Raw genomic sequence first — 23745 nt, 5'->3', positions numbered from 1 at the left:
ACCCATTACACTGTGATCCATCTCTTGAAATTCATGTATTTTCAGAATTCTTCTTTCCCAATTCTCTGATTTTTCTTTTGTAACATAAAGAACTATTTTGCTTGTGTTTCCAATCTTTCTTATACTTCTTTTTAAGAAGAGAATTATGCTTATTAATAATTTGAATCGAATCATTTTATGAATAGGCTTGCTAACATATTGAGATAGATTTTTCACTATGAGACTCCCAATAATTGGGAGTTTGCTTCTCAGTTAACATATTTAGGATATAAAGGCAAGGATTAAATTGAGAAGACAACAGAGAAAAAAAATTCCAAAGTGAATAATAAGCAAATATATTTGAGTAGACCAAAGGATTTGTATAAAGAATTAGTCATGAAAAAATATTTCTACTTCAGAAAATGAAACTAAATTATAAAACATCTAAAACTTTGTGTAGATGGGGTAGAGAGAGAAGATGTGAGGGAAGGGGAGGGGGGATAGTAGGGGATAGGAAAGGTAGCAGAATACAACAATTACTAATAGGGCATTATGTAATATTATGGATGTGTAACCGACGTGATTCTGCAATCTGCATTTGGGGTAAAATTGGGAGTTCATAACCCACTTGAATCTAATGTATGAAATATGATATGTCAAGAGCTTTGTAATGTTGTGAACAACCACTAAAAAAAGAAAAAAGAAATAAAACTTTGTGTATCCATGTTAAAAAGTATAAATTTAACCACATTTTGAGAGTTCAATAAGATAAAAGCATGGATGTCTCAAGGAAAATTGTAGTCAATTTCTTATAATGTAAGCATAAAAAACAAGACTATATTGAAAATGCAGAAATTTAATGGTGCATATATCTTTATATATCTTTAGTGTGCAGAGAGTTGTGATTGATACTGTATAACACAATTGGGAATTTACATTCCAATAATCATAAAGCATCAGTAAGGAAAATGTGTAACTCTATATAGATTATTTTTGTTTTTAATTTAATAGTTTATATGGATTTTCTAATTTATGAAATGGAATAAAAACATTTTTTCTGACTATTTGGAACAATTCTCATTTAAGTCAGAAGTAGAATTATTTATATGGAGTGACTGCAGCTCTTTGGGTTGATGGTGAGAGTAGATATTGAGAAAATACTTTTTCTCTAGTATTTTCCTCAGTGTGTGACTCTACAGAGAATTTTAACTTAAGGTTAAAACCAGCAGGTGCAAAGTAATTTGTTCACACTCCGGTGTTTATGTACATAAAATAAAAGTTTTACGTTAATCTGTATACAACAACAACAAAAATAGATTCTTTCTAATTTATTACCTATAATGAAAATGACAAAATCAGAATGTGTCTCTGATTAATTAAACCTTAGTAAGAACCATTATAAACAGCAGTAGCAGCAATGTACATGCACAGGCACATCCAAAACAAATGGCTACTTAAACAGGTCGTGTTTTAACTCCAGATTTGCAAACATGATGTTTTAATTTTGAGGTCTGGAAGGAAAAAAAATCAAATTTTGGCCTCCTCATGATGGATTCTACTTTAGATAGGCCAACTTTTTCATCAGGTTCTAAGTCAGCATCTCCAGTTCAGCTCTGACTAGGGTCAGCCCATCTGGCTCCTTATTCTTCCAGTTGTTGTAAATTTTCTTGGCATCCAGTGGCAATGTGGGGTGTCTGGTTGGCTGCTTTGAAGAAACTCCAGGCTGCTGTGACAGCAAGGGAATGGGATAGGGGGTGACAGAGTGATAAGGTAACCAGTAGATGGGATGTCCTCTGTGGTGGAGGCTCCAGGACCTGGTCTTGTGCCTGGTCGACTGGCCTGCTCAGGAAGAAGAATGGAGGAGGCGGTGGTACCCAGGCAGATGTCCAGGACCTTATGCTTCCCACAGCTGCCATGTTTCCCTCTGTCCATGAGACCACTGTGTGGCTGCTCACCCCATCGCCTGATATAGCTTCTCTACTGAGGAACTAGGTTGTCTGCTAGGTTGAGGCAGTCTTGGAAGAGAACCTCACCATCCCCAGCCACTTCCTGTGTGGACTGTGGGTGCAGAAAGCAGAGGTCCTAGGACATCTTCACCAGCAAAGTGCATTTCTCTGGCTGGGGGTGGCAGAAGACCAAGACAGAGAACTCGTTGCTCTCAGACTCCCAGTGCCACCTGTGCACTCCACCCTTGTCCCACCCCAGGGATGCAGTTGGAGGGTGAGGATTTTCTAGGCCCCCCCACCTCCCATCTCTGCACTCTGCTACCACAGTGCAGGGGAGATAAAGATGGGGAGGGTGGATGCCTTCTCCAAAGGCTGCGCCAGCTGGCAGCAGGCCTACTCATCCCTCAGAGGCTGCAACTCAGGGAGCGGCAGCTTGAACTCAAAGATTCGGTAAGCAGCCTGGTGGACTCAAGGGCAATGCCAGGCATTGCTGCAATGGGCAGCATAAGGTCCTCAGAAGGTGACTGGGTACAACCGGCTCCTGCGCCCTGCTTTGTGGGCAGGCAGGCCCTACAAGGAGAAATACCAGTTTCCTGGAGGAGCCACTGCAGAGGCCATCACAGCCTCCAGTCACCCTCTGACTCTGAGGCCTGCTGTCCCAACTGTCACCATCACCGCTAACAGAGCTCCACACTAAAGCCACTGGAATCCCCACAGGGCCACCAGTGATGTCGCAGCCACCATCACTGCACTGGGACCAGACTCCTGCCACTGCCAGAGGATGAGAATGCAACTCTCTGGATGCCTGGCTTGACGTTGCCACCTACAGACTCCTAAGTTGCCTTTGCCACCACTGCCATAACTGAACTTCAGACACCAATACCTCCAAGCACAACACATCTTCTATGAATAGCTTAGCAAGACCTTCTAGATAACTTGCATGAGCTTCTACATCAGCACTTGTTTTTTTGCCTGGCACTTTTACTTAATGGAGAGGGTCTTCTTGGCAAAAACATAATGGACCAAACTCTGACAGTTGCAATGAAGTTGGCCCCAGTACTGAGTGTCACTGTCTAGTATCCATGTTAAAGTCTGGTGGTAGCAGGGTGGAGCTCCAGAGTCTAGCAGGCACAGGAGCAAAATGGAGCTGCATCAGGGGTCCAGCCTCAGTATAGGGGTTGGAAAGCAGGTGTGATGTAAAGTACAATGACATTGGGGTCTTGGTGGGCATTGTTGGAGTACATCTGGAGTGAAGAAGTTTGAGTGCTGCACAATGGTGGTCGCACCATAAGAGTTCAGAAGCAGGGGCAGCAACAACAGGCAGTGTCCAGCAGTGAGCATCTTCATCCTGCAGAAGTAACTGGGGACCAGCTTCAGGACAGTGAAATTGGCATCCAGTGGCCATGTGGGGAGTCTGGTTGGTTGCAGCGAAGAGTTCCAGGCTGGCATGGCAACAAGGGCATGGGATAGTGGGTGTCAGAGTGATAAGGTAACCAGTAGATGAAATATCCTCTGTGTAAGAGGCTCCAGGCCCTGGTCTTGTGCCTGGTCGACTGGCCTGCTCAGGAAGAAGAATGCAGGAGGCACTGGTACCCAGGCAGCTGCCCAAGAACTTATGTTTCCCACAGCTGCCATGTCTCGCTCTGTCCATCAGCCCATTGTGTGACTGCTCAACCCAACGCCTGATACAGCCTCTCTACTGAAAAACTAGGTTGTCTGCTAGGTTGGGGGAACCTTGGGAGAGAACCTCACCATCCCCAGCCACTTCCTGAGTGGACTGTGGGTGTAGAAATCAGAGGTCCTAAGACATCTTCACCCCAAAAGTGCATTTCTATGGCTAGAGGTGGCAGAAGACCAAGACACAGAACTCGTTGCCCTTAGACTCCCATTGCCACCTGTGCCCTACACCCTTGTCCACCCAAGGAATGCACTAGAAGGGTGAGGAATTTCTAGGCCCCCCCACCTCCCACCTATGCATTCTGCTACCCCAGCACAGGGGAGATGTACCTGGAGAGGGTGGGTTCCTTCTCCAAAGGGTGCCCAAGCTGTAGGCAGGCCTACTCATCCCTCAGAGGCTTCAACTCAGGGAGGGGCAGAATGAACTCAATGATTAGGTGAGCAGTCTGGTGGACTCAAGGCCAATGCCAGGCATTGCTGGAATGGGCAGCATAAGGTCCTCAGCAGGTAGCTGGGTACCATCGGCTCCTGCGCCCTGCTTTGTGGGCCGGCAGGCATTACAAGGAGAAATACCAGTTGCCTGGAGGAGCCACTGCAGAGGCCATCACAGCCTCCAGTCACCCTCTGACTCTGAGGCCTGCTGTCCCAAGCTGTCACCATCACCGCTAACAGAGCTCCACACTGAAGTCACTGGAGTCCCCACAGGGCAACCAGTGATGCCGCAGCCACCATCACTGCACTGGGACCAGACTCCTGCCACTGCCAGAGGATGAGAATGCAACTCTCTGGAGGCCTGGCTTGACGTTGTTACCTACAAACTCCTCAGTTGCCTTTGCCACCACTGCCATAACTGAACTTCAGACACCAATACCTCCAAGCACAACACATCTTCATCGAATAGCTTAGCAAGACCTTCTAGGTAACTTGCAAGAGTTTCCACATCAGCACTTGTTTTTTTCCCTGGCACTTTTACGTTATGGAGAGGGACTTCTTGGCAAAAACATAATGGACCAAACTCTGGCAGTTGCAATGAAGTTGGCCCCAGTACTGAGTGTCACTGTCTAGTATCCATGTTAAAGTCTGGTGGCAGCAGGGTGGAGCTCCAGACTCTGGCAGGTGCAAAAGCAACATGAAGATGCATCAAGGGTCCAGCCTCAGTATAGGGGTTGGGCAGCAGGTGTGGTGTAAAGTACAATTACATTGGGGCCTTGGTGGGCATTGTTGGTGTCCATCTGGATTTTGGAAGTTTGAGTGCTGCACAATGGTGTTGCACCATAAGAGTTCAGAAGCAGGGGCAGCAACAGCAGGCAGTGTCCAGCAGTGAGCATCTTCATCCTGCAGAAGGAACTGGGGTCCAGCTACAAGACAGTGAAAGTGGCATCTAGTGGCCATGTGAGGAGTCTTGTTGGCTGCAGTGAAGAGTTCCAGGCTGGCATGGCAGCAAGGGCATGAGATAGTAGGTGTCTGAGTAATAAAGTAACCAGTAGCTGGGATGTTGTCTCTGGTGGTGGCTCTAGGCCCTGGTCTTGTGCCTGGTCGAGTGGCCTTCTCAAAGAAGAATGCAGGAGGCAGTGATAAACAGGCAGCTGCCAAGGACCTTATGCTTCCCACAGCTGGATTGTCTCGCTCAACCATGAGGCCACTGTGTGTCTGCTCACCCCATCGCCTGATATAGCCTCTCTACTGAGAAACTAGGTTGTCTGCTAGGTTGGGGCGGTCTTGGAAGAGAACCTCACCATCCGCAGCCACTTCCTGCATGGACTGTGGGTGCAGAAAGCAGAGGTCCTAGGACATCTTCACCCCAAAAGTGCATTTCTGTGGCTGGGAGTGGCAGAAGACCAAGACAGAGAACTCGTTGCCCTTAGACTCCCACTGCCACCTGTGCCCTCTACCCTTGTCATCCCAAGGAATGCACTTGGAGGGTGAGGATTTTCTAGGCCCCCCCACCTCCCACCTCTGCACTCTGCTACCCCAGAACAGGGGAGATGTACCTGGGGAGGGTGGGTGCTTTCTCCAAGGTTGCTCCAGCTGGCAGCAGGCCTACTCATCCCTCAGAGGCTGCAACTCAGGGAGTGGCAGGGTGAACAAAAAGATTAGGTGAGCAGCCTGGTGGACACAAGGCCAATGCCAGGAATTGCTGGAATGGACAGCATAAGGTCCTCAGCAGGTGTCTGGGTACCACTGACACCTGCGCCCTGCTTTCTGGGCAGGCAGGCCCTAAAAGGAGCAATACCAGTTGCCTGGAGGAGCCACTGCAGAGGCCATCACAGCCTCCAGTCACCCTCTGACTCTGAGGCCTGCTGTCCAAAGCTGTCACCATCACCGCTAACAGAGCTCCACACTGAAGTCACTGGAGTCCCCACAGGGCCACCAGTGATGTCGCAGCCACCATCACTGCACTGGGACCAGACTCCTGCCACTGCAAAAAGATGAGAATGCAACTCTCTGGAGGCCTGGCTTGACGTTGCCACCTACAGACTCCTCAGTTGCCTTTGCCACCACTGCCATAACTGAATTTCAGACAGCAATACCTCCAAGTACAACACATCTTCATTGAATAGTTTACCAAGACCTTCTAGATAACTTGCAAGAGCTTCTACATCAGCACTTGTTTTTTTGCCTTGCACTTTTATTTTATGCAGAGGGGCTTCTTGGAAAAAACATAATGGACCAAACTTTGGCAGTTGCAGTGAAGTTGGCCCCAGTACTGAGTGTCACTGTCTAGTATCCATGTTAAAGTCTGGTGGCAGCAGGGTTGAGCTCCAGACTCTGGCAGGTGCAGGAGCAACATGCAGATGCATCAAGGGTCCAGCCTCAGTATAGGGGTAGGGCAGCAGGTGTGGTGTAAAGTACAATGACATTGGGGCCTAGGTGGGCATTGTTTTTGTCTGTTTGGAGTTTGGAAGTTTGAGTGCTGCACAATGGTGGTGGCACCATAAGAGTTCAGAAGCAGGGGCAGCAACAACAGGCAGTGTCTAGCAGGGAGCATCTTCATCCTGCAGAAGTAACTGAGGTCCAGCTGCAGGACAGTGAAATTGGCATCCAGTGGCCATGTGGAGAGTCTGGTTGGCTGCAGCAAAGAGTTCCAGGCTGGCATGGCAGCAAGGGCATGAGATAGTGGGTGTCAGAGTGATAAGGTAACCAGTAGCTGGGATGTCATTTGTGGTGGAGGCTCTAGGCCCTGGTCTTGTCCCTGGTCGACTGGCCTGCTCAGGAAGAAGAATGCGGGAGGCGTTGGTACCCCGGCAGCTACCCAGGACCTTATGCTTCCCACAGCTGCCATGTCTTGCTCAACCATGAGGCCACTGTGTGTCTGCTCACCCCATCGCCTGATATAGCCTCTCTACTTAGGAACTAGGTTGTCTGCTAGGTTGAGGCGGTCTTGGGAGAAAACCTCACCATCCCCAGCCACTTCCTGCATGGACTGTGGGTGCAGAAAGCAGAGGTCCAAGGACATCTTCACCCACCAAGTGCATTTCTTTGGCTGGGAGTGGCAGAAAAACAAGACAGAGAACTCGTTGCCCTTAGACTCCAACTCCCAACTGTGCCCTCAATTTTGTTCCACCCCAGGGATGCACTTGGAGGGTGAGGATTTTCTAGGACCCCCACCTCCCACCTCTGCACTCTGCTAGCAAAGCCCAGGGGAGATGTAGCTGGGGAGGGTGGGTGCCTTCTCCAAAGGCTGTCCCAGCTGGCAGCAGGCTTACTCATCCCTCAGAGGGTGCAACTCAGGGAGGGGTAGGGTGAACTCAAGGATTAGATGAGCAGCCTGGTGAACTCAAGGCCAATGCCAGGCATTGCTGGAATGGGCAGCAAAAGGTCCTCAGCAGGTGTCTGGGTACCACTGACACCTGCGCCCTGCTTTCTGGGCAGGCAGGCCCTAAAAGGAGAAATACCAGTTGCCTGGAGGAGCCACTGCAGAGGCCATCACAGCCTCCAGTCACCCTCTGACTCTGAGGCCTTCTGTCCCAAGCTGTCACCATCACCGCTAACAGAGCTCCTCACTGAGCAACTGGAGTCCCCACAGGGCCACCAGTGATGTCGCAGCCACCATCACTGCACTGGGACCAGACTCCTGCCACTGCCAGAGGATGAGAATGCAACTCTCTGGAGGCCTGGCTTGACGTTGCCACCTACAGACTCCTCAGTTGCCTTTGCCACCACTGCCATAACTGAACTTCAGACACCAATACCTCCAAGCACAACACATCTTCATTGAATAGCTTAGCAAGACCTTCTAGATGACTTGCAAGAGCTTCCACATCGGCACTTGTTTCTTTGCCTTGCACTTTTACTTTATGGAGAGGAGCCTCTTGCCAAAAACATAATGGACCAAACTCTGGCACCTTCAAACTTCTTCTGCAGCTCTCTCACTTCTCTTGTCAGTATCACAATCTAAAGTGATGGCCTTATCTGGATTTGGATTCATCTTCATAGAACGTGGGGTGTTCTTTTTTTCTTCAGAATATAAAAAGTTTTTCCAGATCAGGAATAAGGCATTTTTTGCCTTCTAGTCATTTACATATGCCTTGTAGCAGCACTTTAATTTCCTTCTTGAACTTTTCCTTTGCATTCTCAGTGTGACAAAGTAGTGTAAGATGCACAGCTTTTTATTTGAAGTGCAAAACGTAAGACTCTTCCTTTTATTTAAAGAGTAAAGACCATTACTGAGTCATTAACGGTTCTAACTTCAATATTGTGTCTTGAAGAATAAGAAGATGGTGAGCCATGATCTGTGGAGCAATAATAATGTACATATTAAGGTTTTTATCTTATATGAGTGGGATTTGTAGTGCCACGTGACAGTTAAAATAGATCATAGTATGAGTTAAAATGGCCTAAAATCTTCAACACTCATTAGTCAGTCCCTCCTGCTCCATAACTGGGGCATCTATCTCACCTCCTCCTGGATGGCCTGTTTGTATCCTCTCTCACAGCACCTATGAGCTCTACATGGGCTCCATCAGCAGCTACGCAGTACTGGTGGTGGCACAGCCTGGGAAATTGATTAAGCACTTTTAGGTCAACATAAAAGAATGCCACTAAAAATACTTACAATGCCATAAGAATTAGCATCACAAAAAATAAAATAGAAAAGGCGAAAGATTTATATGATCTGAAGAGAAATAAAATAGATGGTGCGGCCAATTTGGAAAGCAGTATGGAGATTCCTTGGAAAGCTTGGAATGGAACCACCATTTGACCCAGCTATTCCCCTTCTCAGTCTATTCCCTAAAAATCTAAAAAGAGCACACTACAGGGGTACTGCTACATCAATGTTCATAGCAGCACAATTCACAATAGCAAGACTGTGGAACCAATGCAGATGCCCTTGAATAGACGAATGGATAAAAAACAATGTGGCATTTATACACAATGGAGTATTACTCTGCATTAAAAAATGACAAAATCATAGAATTTGCAGGGAAATGGATGGCATTAGAGCAATTATGCTGAGTGAAGCCAGCCAATCCCTAAACAACAAATGCCAAATGTCTTCTTTGATATAAGGAGAGTAACTAAGAAAAGAGTAAGGATGAAGAGCGTGAGAAGAGGATGAACATTTAACAGGGATGAGAGGCGGGAGGGAAAGGGAGAGAGAAGGGAAATTGCATGGAAATAGAAGGAGACCCTCAGGGTTATACAACATTACATACAAGAGGAAGTGAGGGGAAAGAAAAAAAAACCACAAGGGGGAGAAATGAATTACAATAGAGGGGGTAGAGAAAGAAGAGGGGAGGGGAGGGAAGGGGGGATAGTAGAGGATAGGAAAGGCAGCATAATACAACAGACACTAGTATGGCAATATGTAAATCAATGAATGTGTAACCAATGTGATTCTGCAATCTGTGTTTGGGGTAAAAATGGGAGTTCATAACCCACTTGAATCAAAGTGTGAAGTATGATATATCAAGAACTATGTAATGTTTTGAACAACCAACAATAAAAATTTAAACAATAAAATAAAATAGATAATCTCAGAGGGGAGGGAAAGGATAGCTGTGCTGGGGGTTCTGGCACTGGGTAATGCTCAGGAGCTTACATGTGGGAGATGACTTTGAAAAATTTAGAACTAGGGAAGTGAAAATACATTCTAGGCCATGTGGAGGGCTATGGCCTAATAGTTTCTTGACCTCCTGCCTGTATTGTTTTACACCCTGAATTTATATTGCTGCCAAAAAACGTGGTTCTCTTTCAGAGAATGGGATGGCAGCTTGGAGCACCATATGTACCATACATATATACCAAGTGGAAGATAATGTTCAATATCCACTGACTTGCTTATTGGCAGCTAAGCTTCCTCCTCTTCTTGAAGGTTCAGTGGCCACTGGTGGCTCCATATCTTCCTGTGTGGTCAATGCTGGTTTCGGACCAACCTCTGATTTTGAGGGCTATTTCTCCTCCTTCACAGGGAATGTGATGATATGCTCCCCCAAATGTAAGCAAGTAAATTGGGCCACAGTGCTGGAGGCAATTATATCACTTGATATGGTGCTAGAGCTGCAGGAGAAAACACCCAACATGACTGACTTTCCTTGGGCCTTTCCCAATTCACACTAGAACCCTGCCTCTGAGAATAGTCCTGGCCCTCCTCCACAATTGGCCATCTTCCCAGACTAGGTTCCACCAGGTGAAGGATGTCAGAGTTGTGTGTCTTGGGAACATAGAGCAGATCCCAGAGTCACCAGCTGAGATTCCTCTGCACACACCTTCAGTCATCCGCACCAGACCCCATCATCAGAGAGCTCAGACTTACAGGATCTGTGTTCTTCAGCTGGGGAAGCACATGGAAGTTCCCCTCTGATTCAGGCATAATGATTAACAGGAAGGTCCTGAGAAGCTTCAGGTTGTCCAAGTCTTGGGACCTCAAAAATATTCTGGATAGAGGTACAGCTGCATTTTGATGATGGAGCAGAGGGTGCTGTGGAATGTGGAGTGAAACAGGGAGTCATGATGGACAGGGCCTCTCTTTTAACTGGAACCTCCCAAGGTCCCTGCATCATGGGTTCCCAAAGAGTAGCCAGGCAAGTCCATGCACCAGATCAGAAGGGCAACCTGTGAGGCACATGTGTGGGGAAGGGGCTCCCCACACTTGCTCTCCGGTCTCTGTACAGAAAAGTGGTGGCAACCTGGGTTTGGATTGGCTGTGTTGGAAAGGGATCCCCACAGGGCTTGGCTCTTAGGCCCCAACCACTACTCTGTTCTTTTGGTGCCCAGAATCCAATGCAGAACAATATGTTCTTTCTACAGGGTAAACCCCAGAGTTGAGTCCTCTGCAGGAAATCACACAGGGTGGAAATTGGGATTTGCCCAGCCATCATTTATAAGAGCTCCCCATGAAACAGGAGCCCTCCTGACTGGCCCAAAGAACACCCCCTTCTTTCCTTGAAGCTACTCCTCACAAACAACTGGCTGCAGGTTTCTATACCTAGAGATGGTGAGGATGCTGACATCTCTAACATCCGGTGCCCCTCATCTGCCAAGATGGCTGGTGGGCTTGACTAACTTCCTGACAATACTGGAACTCCAGGAGGACTAGTAGGTTTGTTTGAATTGATTGCTAAATAATAGGCCAAATGATGGCCCATGGTGGTGCTACACATACATTTTAGTGATGACTAAGCCAAACCACCTACTGCCTAGCTATTCAGGGCCAGGACCCTATTCATTTCTCCCCAGGTGTCCCTATTCTGGCTACATGCAGGTTGGAATGCTCCCAGATGCAATCCACAGACTCCTTCCTAAATGTGGAAATTGTTTTTCCTGAAGCCTCAGAGTGGTAAGGCCTGAGGCAGAGAACTTTCTCACAGGGAGGGGATATGCTCACAGGGTAAGGCCAGAGCTATAGGCTGCCTATAGTTACACAGAACCAGACCTGAGGCAGACACTCTTTGGGCTCATCCTACTCGGTTTTCTAAACATCCAGGCAGGATGCTCCTCTGAAAACATTACTTTCCCCAGAGCTGACTGAGTTCCCAGAATTCCCAGCACCAAGCAGGAGATGGCCATGTGCCAGGGCTTGGAAGCAATACACATCTTTTACACAGCAGCTCTAGCACCTTCTGAGGAATGTCCAAATTTTGGGAGGAATGCAGTACCTTTCAAGAATTGAAGACAGTAGCTGCTGCATAGTAAGTGTGCATACATTTGTTTTAGTAGCACCACCTACCACTGTGTTTCTGGCCCATGCTCATGGATATGGTTTCTTCATCTCTTCATGGTAACTCAATGTGATGGTTATATTCCCCCCTGTAGAGATGAGGAAAATGAGTCATGGTCAGATGAAATGACTTGCCACAGAATACTCAGCTACAAGTGCGGGGGGGGGGGGAATTCAAATCCAGGCTGTCCCACACCAAGTCTGGAAGAGAGTACCATTATCCACTCATTCAACAAACCCCTATGGGTGCCTCCTGGAAGTGAGTGCTTCCTGTGTAAGCCCAAAGATTCATAGCACCCATGCAATGTAGGTGTCACTTTTACCATTCCCAAGCTTCCAATGAGGCTGCTGACCTATGAAGGCAAGGCCCATCAGGCCTGTGAGGAGACTGCACTTTGCATCAGTGAAGCTCCACATGGATTCAGGTTGCTCTGTCCTGATCGCCACCGCACCTGCTTCCTAAGATCACAGCCAGTAAACATCATGGTCATGGCCAAAGGTGGGTTCATGTCATTCTACAACTGTCCATTCCCACAGAATGTGCATCAGCAAGAGGAAAGATTAAGGTTAGCTCCAGACTCTAGGTGACAATGATGTGGGTTTCTGAACTGGAACAAATGTGCCTCTCTGGTGGGTAGTGATGGTGACAGAGGCAGAGGCTGGGCAGGGATGGGAGCATTTGGGAAATCTCTGTTCTTCCCCTCAATTTTGAGCTTAAAAATTCTCTAAAAAGTTATCAAGTAAAAAACAAGAGGAGGAAGAAATGTGCTTTGTCACTCTGCACTGGGAGAGGCTGAGGGCAGGCAACCAGAGCTTGGGGCAAACAGACCCAGCACCTCCTTCCCAACCTGCCTCTCTCCAAGCTCAGCACAGCATGGTCTTCAAGGGGCTTTGGGGTCTTTATAGAGAAGCTTTCTGATGGTGACAGCTCAGAAGCCCTGCCTGACACCTCCGCAGAAGGCCTTGAGGGGAGACTCAGATTTAGGGTGGCCCACCTCTCCCTCTCTGTCCCTGGGCTGTCCCTACTTATCTTCATTCCACCCCTGCTCCCTCAGAGGCTGCCAGCTGCTTGCTTCCTGAGCACCTTTGAGCTGCCCTTCCCACTTCTTGGCCCAGCAGCTCCTGTCCATCAATAAGCTCTCAGCGCTCATGACACTTCCTCTGAAAAGCCCATTCTGACTGCCACCTAGGAACACCCTGACCCTCTGTCTCCTCTGCTTCCTCAACCATTTCTGAATTCATCCTATTTCTTCATCAGTTTACTTGTCCTCGCTCTGTCTCTCCTACTAGACTGTGGGCATCAAGAGGGTAGGGGCCTTCCTTGTGCTCACTGTTGTCTCCACAGCTCCCCCAGGATAGTAAAGGAGGGCTTGGAAGCTGTGGAAAAGTCATAGGGTGAGGATATAATGAGAAGTGGGTCAGCTGCAACCTGAGGGAGGGCCCTCATCATACCCTGCCATCCTGGCCCCCTGATCTTGGCCTGCCAGCCTTCAGATCTGTGAGAAATCAGTTTCCGATGTTTCAAAGCCACACAGTTGATGGTCGTAGTTACAACTGCCTCCACTGATTAAGACCTGGGCAATCTGAGCCAGGCTTGGGTACTGCACTCTGGACACTCGGAGGTACCCAGGAAAGCTGAGGATGCTCTCTCCATGCAGCCAGTTGGTGTCTGTTTGTACAATATCAGGGTCTGCTCACCTGATCCAGTGGAACAATATGCAGAACAATATGTTCTTTCTACAGGGTAAACCCCAGAGTTGAGTCCTCTGCAGGAAATCACACAGGGTGGAAATTGGGATTTGCCCAGCCATCATTTATAAGAGCTCCCCATGAAACAGGAGCCCTTATAACAAAATTTTGGGGGAGGATTTTGTGTCCACTCCTTATAACAGGAGTGGACACCTGGCAAATAGTAAGCCTGCAGGCAGCACTTAAGACCAAAGACAGGCACAGGGGCAAAATCAGCCACCTCTACTGCAAGGGGCTGTGCTCTAAATGCAGCTGCTCTCACCCCTTCAGTGGGGACATCTGTGGCTTGCCTGCTTGGCTTTTATCTCCCTGTCTCATCATTTACCCTCAAATATTTTTGGTGACTCTTTCTTTCTCTCACACAATGATTCAGCCCCTCCAGGCTTGACCACTGAGATCAATCCATCCCACCATGATGGGCAGAAAGAAGCAGTGACCCAGGCTGACCCATGACTTTCACTATCATCGTTAGGACACTGTCTTTTCCTCCAATGCCAAACTAGAAGATTGTGTCTCTACAGCTGCTTGGCAGCATGCCACCACCCCCAGAGACAGGGTGGGCAAAGAAGGCAGTGTCGGGAGATGGAGAGAGGCAGTGTCCTGATGATGACACTGCAACCTCTGGATAAAGCTGTGCCTGAATCTGTTGTGTTCAGCCCACAATTCACGTGATTTAAGTGGTTTAATCTAATTAGGTAAACAGCTGTTAATGATTGTTTTCAAAGGTGGTTAACAGATCTGTTTGCTTATTAATTTAAATTAGATAAACAGCTGTTAAGGATTGTTTTTAAAGGTGGTTAACAGATCTGTTTGTTTACTTTCACTTTTCCTTTTCATTATATTTAATAATTCTGTTCAGGATAATGTCTCTTTAACATCATTGCCAGAATTCCCATCTCCATCCCAGTGCCGGTGAAGACTAAGAAAACCAAACTACAGCTTCTATGATAGCTACCACAGTAAACTGTATAAACTGATGCATCAATGAATATAACTCAACAAGTAATGCTCAATCAAGGACTTGATTTACTTTGGGAGAAAATGGACATATTGATAGACTCTTCCACTTTGAACTGCCTGCAGAACTTGCCTGGACTATATATCAGTTGCATGCGTTGTGAACTATCGTCTGGTGCAGCGAATTGTGGTACTGCTGGCATATTTTTGCTGATGGTGTCACCAGTGATGCAATTTCCTTGCCAGCGCACCCCATGTTAATTGTGGTAATGCTGGCATCTTTGCTGATGGTGTCACCAGTGACGCATTTTTCCAAAGGAGCTGTCAATTAGCTTGGTGTCGTGGCATTTCTGTATCTTCCTCCCTTCTACTAGTGATGGTCTAAAATTTGGGGGCCAACAGAGGTGAGGCAAGAACCTCACCCCCCCACTGGCACCTAGGTTAAATTTGGGGGCCAACAGAGGTGAGGCAAGAATCTCACCCCCCCACTGGTGCTTAGGCCTATCCACAAGCATGGCTGAATGCTGGACCGGTAGTCAGTGACGGGTTGATCTGATTGCAGTGGATTCAACCTAAGACAGGAAATTGACGTGTAAAGGTCAGTTCTCCCATGACGGGTAAAAACCACATGTTGAATTGGACAACCTACCAGGCACGGTCTTAAGCCACATTGCTTGTTGTTTAATTAATCAGAAGGGGGGAGATGCTGAGGGCCATTACCAAGTAGGAATGACGCATCGAAATTTCCTTGCCAAGCGTACCCCATGCTGCTTAGAGGACATTCGATGGGACATTGCATGCATGCTTTAATAAGGTGACCTTGCTCGAGGACCAAGGCGAATCCGGGTTTAGAGCTGATCAGGTTTGAGGAAGTAACCAGCTCCTTGAGTTTAAGGCGTTGCCAGTTTAAGATAATGGGTTTTAGGGAAGTTGGAAGTTGAAGATTATTGCTGGGATTAGGGTGTTCCTGCTGCTTGTTCCCATTGAGTTCTCATGAGATAAAAATGGGATTTTGGAGAGAGCCTCGTGGAGTAGGTGAATTGTGCGGGAGACGGGAGAACGCGTTTGCCCCTGGACCTGTGTGGAGGTGGTGTGAGAGCTGGAATAAAGAATTGCTGTTTGAATCTACAAAGCTGTGTGGTGGCTCGTGATTCTGGTGCCAAGCATTGACCTTGACCAGTGAGGCCTATGCCTGAGCAGTGTTCAGACTGAGGAGGGCCTGACTCATCTCAATTCGTGGCCAAGCTGGAGCTCCTGCCACCAGGAAGGTGTGCTTTGGAGGGAAGGAGATCTTTTTTATAATTCGCACCAGTTCAGAAAAGGCTTTGCTGACCAAATATCCATGTTAGGCTTTAAGTTGAAGCCATGGGTCTAGATGAAAGTTTCAGAGGAAGAAAGACAAAGGAAGAAAATAAATGAGACTCAAATTAAGGAGGGGGAAGAAGTCAGAAACCCTCTGAAAGAGGAAGTTATGGGCGAATACAAAATCCTCAACATCCCAAGGCAGAATCATGTTGAGAGAAGCAAAAGAGCAAACAGTAAAAATGACAAAAAAGAGAAGGTAAAGACAGGATGAGCAGACTGCTGGATTTAACCATGGCTTCAGCCCCTGCCAGCCCCCTCTGAGAGGTGATTTCATTGTGGTAGAGATAAACATCAAACTGCAAAGGCCTATGGAGTCAGGGGGAGGCAAGGAAGCAGAGAAAGAACACAGAAATTTTTCTTGGCACCAGAGAGAGAAAGCAGAGAGCAGAAGGTTGAGAAAGTCGAGTGTTTGTTTGTTTGTTCAGTGTAGCAGAGGCCTGAACGGTGGTTGTACACTGAGGAAAAGCAGAGGTGCCAGTAGAAGGACATAATTTATGAAGCAAGTCCTGGTTCCATCTTCATAAACATTTCGTTTAAAAATTCCATAAACACCAGTGGCCCAGGAAATGCTTTAGCAGATATTCATTAACAAAATGACAGCTCTTTAAAAATGTTCCCATAGCTATTACATGTGTATCACTCCTTGTGTAATAAAAACTTCTGGCGTGGAATCTTGACCTCTTTCTCCAGTATGAGAACCCTTTCCGTTCTCTGGGGATTTTCAGAGAATAGGGGACATGGTTGACCTCTTATTCAGACAGAAGGAAACTATGCTTTCATTTCCTGCCCCTGAGTGAATCTATCACCCAGTCATTACCTCTTTTGTCTGAATATAGAAATCAAACTGAAAGCTTAGAAGTCTAGGTTCTAGATGAGTTAATATTTCTGTGCTTAGTTCCCCTACTTTATTAAAAAAAAGAAGAATAGAAAAAATAAAACTTGTATGTAAAAGAATGCTTATCCTAATTTTATTCACAACAGAACACACTAAAACCATGTAGGTCGTGACACCAGAGGCAAGTTCTGTTACTTAGATTATAGGCATAGAATAGAATATGACACAGCTGTATAGTGTTTTTGTTTTGTTTTGCTTTGTTTCTTCAACAAAGCATTCTGGATGATACAGAAAAGGTTTCCATCTACAGAAAAAATTTAAAAATGAGAAAAGTGCACAGGAAAGCAATACTTCCAGAATTATTGATTACAGATACTCAATGCTTTTTCTTCAGAGCAACTTAGAGTTCCAAATTACTGTTTGCTGGTAGCAATTTCATAAATTATTAAAAGGCATTGCTTAATGAAGTGTTCACATTTAGCATGAGCCAACAGTAAATTAAGTTACTCCTACAATAAAACACAAAATGAAACAACAGTTTCAGCTTCATTTCAGTTGTCAATGCTGTTTTAATTTAAGGTTTAAAACTGGTCTTCTACAAAAAAAAAAAAGCAAAAAACAACACATGATGATCTTTGACAACATCACCTTTTAAGTTGTCATGAAGCACCAGTTTAGTACATAACAGAAAGGACAATATATAAGAACAAATGTGAGTCATTTTGAATATCTTTCCTTTGCTGAGAGACTATAGTCACAAATAAAATAAGCATAGATTTTTTTATGAAAACTAAGTAGTGATCTCTTTCTCTGTTTAACAACTTCAGAAATCTCAGTAGTTCCTCTTTCCTTTCCATGACTGACTGCAGTAAGCTTGACGCCTTCTTGGAAAACACAAATCTTGCTCCCTGAACCTGGTTTAGGAAGGCTGGGTTCTGAGCCTTCTGGGGACTTTTTATGAGGTGATGCTGTGAAGAAACCTTGCAAAGTGTTATCCATGAGTGCCAACATCCTTCAATTTTATTGAAGTGGCTTCTTCCTTTTTCCAGTTTTTTTTTAAGTGTCTTTCTAAATTGGAGTCTTCCTAAGTGTGTATTCATAAAGGCATGGACTTTTTAGGAATTTTAAATTTAGGTTGTATGGTATTACAGTTCTCACTGTAAAACACACATCCTTTGATATGTTAAGTTTCCTATTTAAGCCTGAATATGAAAATTAAATTTTGATGAAAATGAAAGACTCAGTCAAGTGAAGAATAACGTTATTGCAATGACTTAAGATACCATAGTTTTCAATTTAAAAGAGACATATTTCAATTGGAATAACATTTTATTTTAAAGGAAGTCATGCTATTTAACTGAAAGACACAGAGAGAAGAAATATGCAAAATTTCTAGACAATTTCTGAGACAAAAATTTCAAATACATACAGCTCTCAAATTCACTATTGCAGAAAATGTCAGTCCCTATATCATTGTTTCAAGCAGAAGAGTTTGTCATGTATGCCACAAGAGGCTTTAATAATCAGAAAAAAAATTCTACAGTGACTGTGTAAAACTTACATTTAAAAAATATTAAATATTAGACACAAAAGGCCTCACAATTCTCAGTTGCATGATCCATTAATTAGTGAAGAATTCTAAGTAAATTTGGACTTTAGAATTGTCCTAGACTCAGTTTACTATGCATGAATCTACCTACAATAATCAGTTGGGGTTTTTTTTTCTTGCACAGAGTGGGATTAATGAAAAAAGATTACCATGGTTACTGAGATCATTGAGTAATCAGTGACTCATTTTTACTCTCAGAAGCACAACATCAAAGTGTTAGAAGATAAGAAAACACATACTGTCATATGTTGCACACTGAATGTATACGGCTTATAAAATGGCTGCATAGTATTTTTTAGGTTTCAAGAACTTTTAAGTTCTGTTGGGACACAGCTCAAGAAATAAAATTTTAAAAATCATTGAGAAAATTAGCCTCCCATTATTCATTTTTCCCTTCTAAAGTATGATCTTCACATAGAAATACTGCACAAACTAGGAGTACTTTTTCCTTTTTCTTTTCTTTTTCCTTCAAAATATTGTTCTGCTATTTCCCAACAATGCATGTATATAAACAGCATGTGCATGAATGGGACTGAAGTAAAACAATCAGTGCTTGATTAATATTAGTCTGCCCCTGGGGATCCCGTTAGTCTCTGATTCCTTGACACATACCTCCAGTAACTTTTTAGAAAGGAGAACAAAGAGCACACTCTGTATTGGATGCAGGAACATGTTACGTGTTCCAGCACCACTTCCATGGCAACCTCTACTACACAGAACAACTGAGAACTTGGCAGGAGCCCAACAGCTCCTGAGCACCCAAAATAGATGTCACTGTGCTCATACCCTTTCTCCTAAAAGAATCATTTGGGCCAACTTCAGATAAAGTCATTGGCTCTTATTCCATCCATAATTCTTTATAAACTTTTTTCTTGTTTTTTTTTTTTTAATGCTCACATCTCAAAATAAACAGTAGTTTTAAGCAGTGGCTTAGAGTGAAGGGAGTTGTTAGAGGTACACAAACTGGCTAACCAGTAAGTAAAGAATTCATTTCTTTTTAATGTGGAGGGTGGACCTAGGAAGACAAAACATGTCCTATAAAAATAATACAAAAATTCAAAAATCATAGTGATTCTATGTGACCTTTTGACCTAAGAGGCAGTAGCTTCACACACCATAGGACAGATCCGAGAGATACCATTCAGTTTCAAGTGTATAGCCATGATGATTATTCAGAGCACTTCCCAAAACATAAAATTGTATTTAGTCCCCTCCAGAGTGAGATCAAACCATATAGTGGATATCAGAAAGATAATTATCTAGAATAACTGAATTCTTTCGGATGCTTTTGGAGTTTTCAGTAGTAAACTTGTAAGCTTCACTTCTTAGAAATTCTACATTACACAAAGTCCTTAATAGTTTTCATTGCTTGTTTAGGAACCAGCAACAAATATAATATATTAGTTAGCCAAACCCTCTGGAAAAAAAAGAGTGACACTTTGAATGACAGGAGTCCACAGGGTCCTTTCTGTTGGGTCCTTTCTGTCGACTTTATGGCTACTTTGGACCATTTCTCTTCTGCTTTGGAAGCCCAGGGATGTGGAATCTGATTGCAAATGTTACTCTTCTTAAGAGTGTTACTCCCTTAAGGTAGATTAGCTTAGAGTAAAATAAACTTTATTAAAAGAAAATAGGTATGCTTACTAGAATTTTTTAAAAAGACAAATGAAGGGAAAGAAGGATTAAAATTAAATTTGAAATAGAAGCAAACTACAAATAAAACCCCAATTCAGGAAAGTATGTTTTCCAGGTCAGGTCTCCCAAGCTGTGAAGAGCTACAGAGCCTAGACTGAATCAATTCATGTGCCTGGACTTGCCCTTTGCTGGTCCTTTTATCTGATTGGCTCAATATTGATTCCATACTTCAAGTTGAAGATGCATTAGCCCCCTCCCCCTCAGTTAAGAACATTCTATACATCCTGTAATGTTTAAACATATCCCTGCTTATCCAATGCAAACAATAAAACAACATCAAAACCATACACACAGATGCACACACAAAGGAGCAAAGCTAAACTAAGCTTTAAAATCAAATAACAATTATCTGATTCCTGAAAATAAAACAAAGTCATCCTGTAGCTTCATTGTCAACAGCCATGAAACAATACAGCTAAAAAGCTCAATTATTTTCAAAAGTGTCTTTGCTCTCAGCATAGAGGTGAGGAGGGAGAAATAGAAGGTCAAATGATCACAGAATATTTGTCCCCAGCACAAAGGAACCCTGAAGATTTCAATGAGTAAAAAACAGTACCTTATAAGTAACTGGTCTTGTCTACTCACAGCTGTTCCCAGTGCCGACTCTTGTTTAACTGTCTACTGCCTTCAGTTTAAAGTTAATTCTGTTGGCAAAAAAGTACAGAGCTTGTCTGGAAAATACTGTTTGGATATAAACCATTCCTTTTAAAGCAGTGGTAGCTATATTTAAGTTTTCTTGTAGACAGGGATATAAACTCTTCCTGTAGCTAATTTTCTTCCTCCTCCTTCCCTTCAGACTTAGTCAGTATCCTGCTATCCCATATATTGAAGAAAGAAGGGTGGGGAAGACGACAAGGAAATATACCTTAAATAATCTAGTATTTGAGCATTTAGAAAAAAACCCAGAAAAACACAAAGAAGAAATAAAAAGCATAGAAAATTTATCAGGATCTGAAATATAATTTTTCTCATCTTACAGATGAGAAAACTGAATCCCAGAGAAAATGTTATTTGTATGAGGTCATTTGCATCGTAGTTGGTGCCACAGTTAATAGATAGCAGGTTTCATGACTCGCAGTTCAATATTCTTTCCGTTGTACTAACATACCTGAAAGGAAATGCTTTATCTTTTCCCTCTGTATCCTTATATATTGGAAGGAGTTGGGTGGGAGCAGTAATACAATTAGGATGTGAGAACCATCTGACTCAAAGAAAACACCTCCCTTAGGTGTTTAAAATCCTCTATATTGACAGTTTCTCTATAATGTTCAATTTCTTTGCATACTTAGAAAATAATCTTTTCCTTTGCTATTTTTCCAAGATACTTCTATAACTCAGGAGTTGCCATTTTTCAGGGGATGTTAACATTCATCAGTCCTTGTAGAGGATGACTTTAGGGGATGCTGGTGTAAGTTTTAGATATCTCTACCCAGAATCAGTAATACTATTTGTTACATGGTTCTTGAGTTAAAAACACATTGCTCTTGCCACAAATATCCATTTTCAACTTCTCAAGGCAAGCTTTTTAAACCACCACATACAAGTTTATTTATTATTGATTTGTTAATTAATTAATTTAGCAGTACTTGGTATTGAACAGAGGGTCTTATTCATGTGAGATAAACCCTACCACTGAGTTACATTACCAATCTCTACTTTTTTTGGTGGGGGTGGGAAAGGGTACCGGGGATTGAACTCAGAGGCACTCAACCACTGAGCCACATCCTCAGCCCTATTTTGTATTTTATTTAGATACAAGGTCTCATTCAGTTGCTTAGCACCTCACTTTTGCTGAGGTTGGCTTTGAACTCGCCATCCTCCTGCCACAGTCTCCTGAACCGATGGGATTACAGGCATGCACCACAGTACCCGGCCCAGTCCCTACTTTATTATTATTATTATTGATTAAATATTTTGATAATAAAACAGAAGCAGCATAATATTTTTTATTTGATGTTTCTCACATAGCTTTTCCTACTTACATATAAAGAAATTGTTTTCCTCTAACTGAAGGAGTGGTGTCCCTATTATAATAATTTTTGAAAATATCCCATTCTGAAGTGTATTCATTTATTAATTCATCTAACAAATACTTATTGAGCACTTATAAGCCCTACTTCATTTTCCTCTGCATATTGGAATAACTGACAAGTAATAGAAACTTTAGAAAAGAGGGTAATTTTCAAATAAAATCAAAACATTTAAATGAGAAATGAGGCCAATTTTGCATAACTATTTTTGCATTCCTTAACACACTTTAAACATGTGCCCTTATATATATATATTTTTTTACCTACTAACCACAGAGTTGCCCAAATCTCAACAACCCCCTGCCCAGATCAGATAAGTTAAAATATGAAGTGGCCCAGAGTGCATTCACTTTGGTCACCATCAATCTTTCTATTTCATCTGGCTTCTTAAATATTAAAGCAAAATCTACTTTATACTCTGCAATTCAAAGACATAATTAATGCTCAAATAATTGAGACCCATTTTCAAACTGTTACTAATTCTTAAACTTGGAATCTTACTGGTTTTGAAATTTCTCATCTGCTTTAATGTAGCCACTCTTATCCTGGTCTTCTGCTGAAAGTTATGTACTTAGGATCAAATAATTATAGAAGTGTAATAGTTAGAAAATAAAATTTAATTTCCTAAAACATGTTTTCCAAATGATGAGGAATTAGTGAATGTGATATCAATGTTCTAACACTAACAAATGAGCAACTGAGATTCACAACATAAATTTTGAGAAAGAAATTTTAGAAAACCATCCTTTATGTTCTTTGACCTGAAAGCAAGATCCTATTCTCCTTTTATTCTCAATTAGTTACATCTAATTATGCTCTCTGCAAATGTAAATCCCAATGACATTAACACACAGGTTTATAGATTTCGGTAATATGTCAAATACAATGAGTTTGACATACTGATACATATTACTTTGATTTACTAAAACTATTCCATATTTTATTTTCATTTCTTAAAATTTGTTCTTGCTGTAGAACATTTTAGTTTTTGTCTGTTAGAAGGAGCAGGAAGGAAACATGAGTAAAAACCTTGAAAGATAAGCAGGCTGTGAGAGGCCCAGAGATTTGGAATGAGTCAAGGTGACTCAGTGCTGATCGGCCTCAGGAAGGAAGGAAGGTGTGAAAAGAAGTTACAAGTAGATCCTCTAGAGCAGAAGTGGGTTGAGCCACAGACAATAGATTATTAAGGTATTAAATTCAAGAACCAAAGTCTCTCAAAATAGGTTAAGCAAGGAGGCAACCAGCAATTTTGGTGACCAGTGCAAGCAACAGGAAATTGGCCCTCAAACCTACTTTGTAATCCACGGCCAGGTTCTTCTGTGAAGCATGGAAGGGGAGCAAGTCCTGTCAATATGTCAGCTCAATACAGTCTAAAATAGCACAATGTTTCACATCCATTTAAAGAAAATTTTTGTCCCTCTATATTTAGGTCCTTTGGACATTCTCCAGGTTGCCCCACTCTGGCAATGTTCTGAATTTCAGAATCCTAGAGGAGTTTAGAAGGGAATAGTTAACTGTGTTTTGAAGCCTGGACATGTGGTGCTAACTTTCACTGATGGGTAAAGTACTTACAGCAGAGGTGAACTCTAGGGCAGGCTATATTAATAGAGGCAAGCAGTGGGAATTCTCTAACTCTTGATCTCCTCTCAGTTTTCAAGTTTACAGGAACACTAGAAGAAGGTATGTACTGAGGCATCCCCAAACTCTTTGGTGATAGTAGCAAAGATAATGACTACATGAAC

The 23745-nt window shown here is 43.5% G+C and overlaps 1 long non-coding RNA gene across 1 annotated transcript in view; it reads right to left on the bottom strand.

Annotated features, from left to right (window-relative positions):
* Positions 1 to 20868, bottom strand: part of LOC144366795 (uncharacterized) — a 33049-nt gene extending 12181 nt beyond the window's left edge. The window contains exons 1-2 of the long non-coding RNA XR_013425931.1: positions 20530 to 20868; positions 11702 to 11852 (exon numbers count right to left, since the gene is read on the bottom strand). This is a non-coding gene — a long non-coding RNA (uncharacterized LOC144366795). The remainder of the gene's footprint in view (positions 1 to 11701; positions 11853 to 20529) is intronic.
* Positions 20869 to 23745: the final 2877 nt, after the last annotated feature.

The sequence above is a fragment of the Ictidomys tridecemlineatus genome, chromosome 9 (genome assembly GCF_052094955.1).
Source record: "Ictidomys tridecemlineatus isolate mIctTri1 chromosome 9, mIctTri1.hap1, whole genome shotgun sequence".
Taxonomy (NCBI): domain Eukaryota; kingdom Metazoa; phylum Chordata; class Mammalia; order Rodentia; family Sciuridae; genus Ictidomys; species Ictidomys tridecemlineatus.
The sequence above is the reverse complement of the archived record's forward strand: the minus strand, read 5'-3'. Positions and strand labels throughout refer to the sequence as shown.